Below are 7,240 nucleotides of genomic sequence, written 5' to 3'. Positions count from 1 at the left end.
GGCCTTTAGGCCCTTTGAGAAATTGTGCTAACAGCCAAAACCATGCATAACCTTTTGCAGATTTACTTTTGTACAAAGCTTCTAGAGTATAGTCATCACGAAGTATTCCTGGAAGGCTCGGCAAGGGCAGTGGATGACACTCAGAGCCTTCCCAGAACTGGGTATTGATTCTGACACCAGTTTCCTGGCCATTTGTTACATCCTGGGTTATGGACACATTCATGCATCTGCTCATTCATATGGTCGTTCATTTACAAATATTCAATTGATACCACCATAAACCCAACCAGGCCCATTCCTGGTGAATTTTCATCTTCTCCTTTGCCAGGAAATGTACAATGAAAAAAGATATCCTTTGGGGTGAAGATTAGTTAAAGAAAAAGGAGTATTATTTTCATTTCACTGCCACAGCATGAGTCTTCATTGCAGAGGAGGAAACATGTTCTGGAGCAGAGCAGAGCAATGGAGAAAAGTAAGATGAAAGGTCTGGCAATTAATTTTTATGTCTGACGTGCGTTGTGGTGGGAAGAATAAAATGACAAGGACATAGTGATTTTATACCTGATCCTAAGCTTAGATTTTAGATATTGAAGGCTTGTATACATTTTAAAATGAAACCAAAAAATATACAAACAGAAAAGGGCACATCTTTCATTTGGGGAAACATAATAGAAGTGCCAAGACATATGCCCTCAATTCAATTTTAATAAAGCAAATTATACTTGAATCAAATCCATTTGTTGCTTCAAAGACCTGAAATAATTAAAGCCATTGAATGGGATATCCTACTATTTATAACGTAATGATTTATACTTTAAATTAACTTTAGAACGTGTGCTTATTTTATTTGGGCTCTGAAGAGTTTTCCTACCTTGGATGCAGAACAAAGCACTGCTAGAAACCACAGTTGCTTGACATATGATTACATAATAGAAAATCCCAGCAAGGTACGAATCTGATCCTGACTTTGATTTAGTCTTGTTTTGTTTGTCTTTAAATTAAAACCACATATAATTCTTAAATTAAGACTAACTTTTTTTTTTTCCATTTTGGAAAGCTATTAGGAACAGCTTTTTCAGAACCAAAATATGAAGGAATCTAAGAAAGGACTGACCTTTTTCTCCTTCTCTAGAACCTTTAAAAATGTAAAAGTGAGATGTTATAGTCTCAATTAAGCTAATTGTTAACAGTTGCTAAACTGTAATACTGTTTATGTTGAATTTCTGCAAACATGGGAAGTCCTGACAAGAATAGGTTTTACATAAGAAAAAAAAAGTATATATTGGAAATGGGGTATAGATTAGAACAATGCTATATATCATTCTCCTTGACCTGCTCTGTCTGAAACTGTAGGCACCAGCTATATATGGCTATTGAGTGCTTTAAATGTAGTGTTGAGAAGGAAAAATCTTCTCCACCCCCTTAGGTTCAGTGACTGGGGACCTGCAGAATAAATTAAAGACAAGTTAGCAGGATAAAAAGCAGCAGAATTTGTATTATGGTTTATGTGCACAAGAGTTCCCATAAAGGAAGTGAAATTCAAAGAAGGGGTTAGACTTGGGAGCTCATATACCATTTTAACAAAGGAAAGGGGGTTTGGACTTGAGGGACCATAAGTCATGGAGAAATGGCTAGGAAATATATGGGGGAACTAATGGAAGATAAGGGTTATCTTTGTAAGGCCTGTTGTTGTGAATTCATCTCTGTATCTCCAGTGATAACAGTGGCTCTTCCCTTCCTGGCACAGGGAGGTGCCCATCTTTACAAAAGGAAATGTATACCCTTGCTTTTAGGCAGATAAAGGAGAACAGAGAACTCTTCCTGCATCTGTTGATTCCCAAGAGCCTTCAGTTCAAATAATCTATACCAAAGTGGCAGATTTGGGGATAGCATATCCTGATTCCCTTCAGTAGCAAATCTGAATCCAGATGTACCATAAATGTAAAATACTACCAGAGACTTAGCCTGAAGAAAAAGAGAATGTAAGATATCTCATTAATAATTTTTATATCAATGACCTGCTGAAATGATAGTATTTTTTATACACTTGGCTAAATGAAATGTATCATTAAATTAATAATGTAATTTCACCTGTTTCTATTTTTTTTTTGTAATGTGGTTACTACTACAACATTTAAAATGACATGGGTTTTGCATCATGTTACTATGAGACAGTGCTGTCCTGGACGTCAAGTTTAGGGTGTACTTGGATTTTAAGAGAGTGGCCTTTATTGCCAGACAGACAGCAGATGTTAACTTATTTACTAGAATGACAATTTATACTCACTTAAACAATGGGAAGACCTCCTAGGATGTTTAGAACAGCGGAGAGCATTTTTGTTGTGTTTGTTGTTTTAAACTTTCAATGATATATAGGTAGTCTATTTGGGGTGACACTTCCCATGTCCACTTCAAAGACAGCCGTCCATTCTTTAGAACATCAGACAAGGACAGTAAATCCTGAGTTGAATGGTAGGGATGAAATCAAGTTAAACAGGAGGAGAATCTGATGAAATAAAAGTTGATTTAAGGGCTTCCTGAGTGGCCAACTTTCATACAAGGAATGTGACCATTTATACAAACATAACACAGCAAACATGATGTCCCAGATCACATCAACCTGAGACACAGTGAGGGCACAAGATAACGGTAATGAAAAGAAAACTATTATTTTGCACAGGCCCCCATCGTCACCAATTCCTGGAATTTGGGGGAGTCTTTCTCGATGGCTCAAGATGGCCATGGAGATGGCTGTGAATGAAACCCAAGGAGTCTTTTTGTCCCACATTTTCTCTTGGCTCCTTGATTCTGAAATGGCTCCCAATCATTTCCAGGGATTTTGGGGACCAGAGACCAATGACCTGTGACCTCCAGTTCTGCACCTGCTCATAGGACATTGGTGGAGCTGACGTCACCTGCCATAGCTCTGCCCTCAGCAAACCTTAACAGCTTCTGTGTTCCCCGGGGTCCGCAATCTTGAGCCTACCACAGCTCACCCCTCTGCACAAGAAACTAAAACCTTCCTAGTTTCTTTCCTTCCCTCTTTCCTGTGGGGAACACTGACCTTGGACTTAACTAGCTTGAGCCTGGGCAACAGACCTGATCCTACCATGAGTCTTTGTCCATCTTATGCTTATGTTTTGACAATGTTGAGTTTTACCTGGAGGTTAAGAAAGACCCTCACCCTTTTGTGTCAGGAAATGGTTTTCACAAGAAACAGCCCTCCCCATGTGACTTGCATGAGACTTCTGAAGCTCCCCCTTGCTTCCCTATCACAAGGCCAGACATAGAGCCCCCAAATTCTTACTCTTTGCCTCAGAAATGATTAGTTGAGCTTGTTCCCACTGATCAATCAGGACAAAGTGTTTGTCAACCAAACTTTGGTTAAGCTTCCCTCCAAGTCTCAGGTCCGTGAATCGTGGCCCATCCTGCAGCCCTTCCTTGAGGGCCCCTCCTTAAACTAGGCTGGCCTCAGGGTGGGACATTCTCTGACCTGCTACCTTCACTTCCCCACACCCAGCTATTGTTTACCCTTCTCCCAGTAAGAGAGAAACACTTTTGGACTAACTCTTGAGACACTTGCAGATCTTATGGTCAGAGCTTTCTCCCTATTGCAATAGTCCCTGCATGCTCCTTTGAAATAATCCTTTTTAATGAAGCCTCTCCTTCCCAAACCCGAATTTGTTTTTTGTTTGCCAGTTTTTACAGGTGGAGGAAGGATATACCTCAGAGGAGGCCCAGCCCTGACGCTGACTCCCTTCAGAAACCAGTGGTTACTTGCCTTTGTTTACCTCCTATTAAGTTGGATCAATGTATTGTGATTAAAAAACAAGGATTTTGCTACATTTGCATACATTAAAAGGACTTCATAGATGTAACTCATCAGCAGCATGTGTCTGTAGCTAAGAATGGTGCAGTCAGGAAATCCTGGGCTCTGGGAAACTTGCCTGTCACCTGCCACAGCTGTGCAGCATGGTGACATCACCTTCCCAAGCCTTATTTTCACCCCAATACCAGACATAACCAAATGGTAGTCCCTGGGCAAGATTTAGCCTCAGATTTCCTTTATCTGCTCCATGTAGCATTGGAAATATCTCTTTTAATTAGTTACCACCGTTTTTTGAAAATCAGGAGACTCATATAAATCTTCTAGCTTCTCTTGAAAAATAGGAGCTGGAAACGTTTGCACCTGTCCAAAGGGCAACAAGTCTTCTTAACCCACCTGCTTCTTCACTCATTTACATTGCTAACCTGGTCTGTGGCCTTGAATTGTTAACCCTCGTCATGGCATGGAGCAAACGGTACTACTCTCATTTAGTTATTTGGAGGTCAAAATAAGATAGAACATAACGTGTCTCCCAGTAAGGCCTCGGTAACTGGTGCCTCTCCATCTTTACTTGCTGGTATTTAGGCTTGTGGGCTTACACTGACTTTTCAGCATTTAAACAGATTTTCTACTTTGAATACATGGCTAATGGTTACAAATAACCACAAAAGAGGTTAGAAGCGCATCTGAGAGGAAGCAAATCCTTAGGAGAAAAGAAGCTGACTTCAGAATCTTGAAAATTTGTTTGAAACTTTTTTTTTTTTTAAGATTTAAATCTTGGACTGTAGTTATATCTTCCAAATGAATCATTGAATCCATGAGATTGTTCATTGGTAGAATAGATGTTTTCCCTACACTGTGCCAAATATCTGATTTGATTGATTTTACAATTAAATTGAGGGAGGTGGCTGATTATTTTTGCAAACTCATTCCTTGTCCTTTATTGATTTGGCTTAAATTTTAGCCATCGAACATTACAGTAAAGCGACTAATCCACCTTGAACTGACAAAAGCAAAGACAGTCACCAGTTGAAAGGACCATGCATAATAAGACGCGTCACAGCTCTCACTCTCACGGAGTTTTGAGTCCAACTTTTCCTTGAAAATTTGCATCTGTTCACTGGAATATGAAGGCTAACATCTCTATCTTGACTTTAGCTCTGGGCCATCAAAGCTGCCTCAATTGATGCTGTTCACCTAGAGGGCTGAAAAGTTTTCACAAGAACTCACTTGCAGGTTCCATTTCCTTCCCTGGAGATTTCTTTGCAGATCCAAACCTTGAAGAGACTTCTCTCTCCTACCCGGCTCGCTTGTGCTTCCTACTAAGCCTACTGTGACCAACTGCGTATTTCAAAATTCTCAAGTGGTTCTTCCTCCCCCTAATGCTTGCTGAGCACTGACACCAGCGTCAGTTTCAAGAATGATGCACTTAGTTAAACAGCCGTCAGAACTCCCCCCTGCCCACCATTCAGAGTCTACAGACACCTCACACCAGGCCTTCAAGGCCCCATTTCTTGGCCCGAAGTGCAGGGTGGGATTTGGCAGAGGCCTGCCCACCTGGCTTCCCGGACTTGCAGCTTCTTCCAGCCTTGGGTTTCTCTTTCACAATACATATGATATTCTCTTCTAGATGCTTCTCCTGGCCTGGCTTCTCTTCTTTGCTTTTGGAAAATGATGCCACTTCTTTTTCCCAGGGGAGGTCTTTGAATGCGTCCGGCATTTTCACAGATTTGCTTTCCTTCTTTTCTTAAACTTTGGTTATGGAGCAAAATGTTGCAAATTTAGGTGTTTCATTAGCTCTGGCTGAGCTGCCTCTCTGCTTGCTTTGTAAACTCTTTCTAGGACCCAATGAAAGTTTAGGCACTAACTTTGGTTTTTTGAAGTGAACTGGCACCCTCTATAGGCCAGTCTTTTCATAAGCATGAGAAACCACATCTGACAATGGAGTGTTCTGTTTCTACTGCCGGTGCCTAAAGCAAAAAAAAAAAAACATGCCTTTGTCAAAATTATCCGTGAAAATCCCTGAAATTATCAGCCGGCATAAAGGCCAAAAAAACCTGGTTATTTTGTCACTCTTTCAGTCTGGTGGCTGCTTCCCTTTACCTGAAGCAGCGACACTTCAATCGGGGAAGAAAGATGAGGTTAAATAGATAGTCTCTTTCTCCACCCCTCTTGGGCAGCCTGTCCTGCCCCCAATTTATTTTGAGAAGCTCATGGTCTCCAAGTCCCATTACAGTATATTCACTCGGCAATATTTTGACTGTCTACTGGGTGCTCACCACCCTTAAAGGCTCTAGCACAGAGAGATCCCTGCTTTCATGAAGCTTACATTCCAATAATGAGATGAGTAAGATTGACTTTGAAAAGAGATGCTTCTTTCAGAGAGCGATGAGGACTCTGACCTTGCTGTTTGCTTGCCTTGGCTGCGTTTCACTCCTGTGGTGGCTCTTGTCACCCTTTTCTCTTTTGCTAACACCGATGGCCGCATCAAGCCTTTCCTCTGCTGCCTCCCTAGCTGTGGGAGCATCTTTCACACCCAGGTTTGAGATGGGCAAGGCTTCCTCAGTGGCTGCCTGAAAGGGCAGTAATAACCACTGGGAAATACGGGGAAGTATTAATAGCCCACTGGAAGATTTTGACCACCAGTGAGAGGCAAAAAATCAGAAATTGCTGCTATGTAAATTCCTCTCTTACCCTGCTCGCCTTCTAATGCCTTGCCTACATTGCCTTCACCTGGTAGCTTGTTAGAAATGCAGCAGACCTATGGAATCGAGTCTGTATTTTAACAAGATCCCTGGGAGATTCATATGCACACCAACATTTGAAAAGCGTTGCCGGAAGACATAGCTGTCCCATAAACAAAACAATACCAGCATCTAGACACATTCTCCCAAACGACCGAAAACCAAGGATAAAGCGAAATCTCCAAGGCAGCCAGAGAAAGGAGACATTTTACAGGGGATCAAAGATAAGAATTACAACAGTCTTCTTGTCAGAAGCTATACAAGCCAGAACACGGCACAGCGACATCTTTAATGTGCCGAGAGAACGAAACTGTCAAAAATATCTTTCAAAAATGAAAGATGAAGGCTTTTTTCCAACAAACAAAAAACCAAGAGAATGAGTTATAAGCAGTCCTATGCTCCTAAGAAATCTTAAAGGAATTTCTTCAGATAGAAGTGATAATATATCAGCCAGGAACTTGGATCTGCACAGAGAAATCGTGCTAGAAATGAAGTGAATATGAAAATTTAAGTTCTATTTTCTCAAAAATTGTAGCGGTTTACCGAAGAAAAATTAGTATCACCATACAATTGTATACAGCACATGTAAAGTAATATGAAGCACGATCGTAGCACTGAAGGTGGGAGGCATGAATCGAGAGTATGTTGTTATAGGACATAATGTTATTTG

Source organism: Lynx rufus, unplaced genomic scaffold, assembly GCF_022079265.1.
Source record: "Lynx rufus isolate CCGP_SWC_20201006 ecotype Redwood Valley unplaced genomic scaffold, mLynRuf1.p SCAF_7, whole genome shotgun sequence".
NCBI lineage: Eukaryota > Metazoa > Chordata > Mammalia > Carnivora > Felidae > Lynx > Lynx rufus.
The sequence above is the reverse complement of the archived record's forward strand: the minus strand, read 5'-3'. Positions refer to the sequence as shown.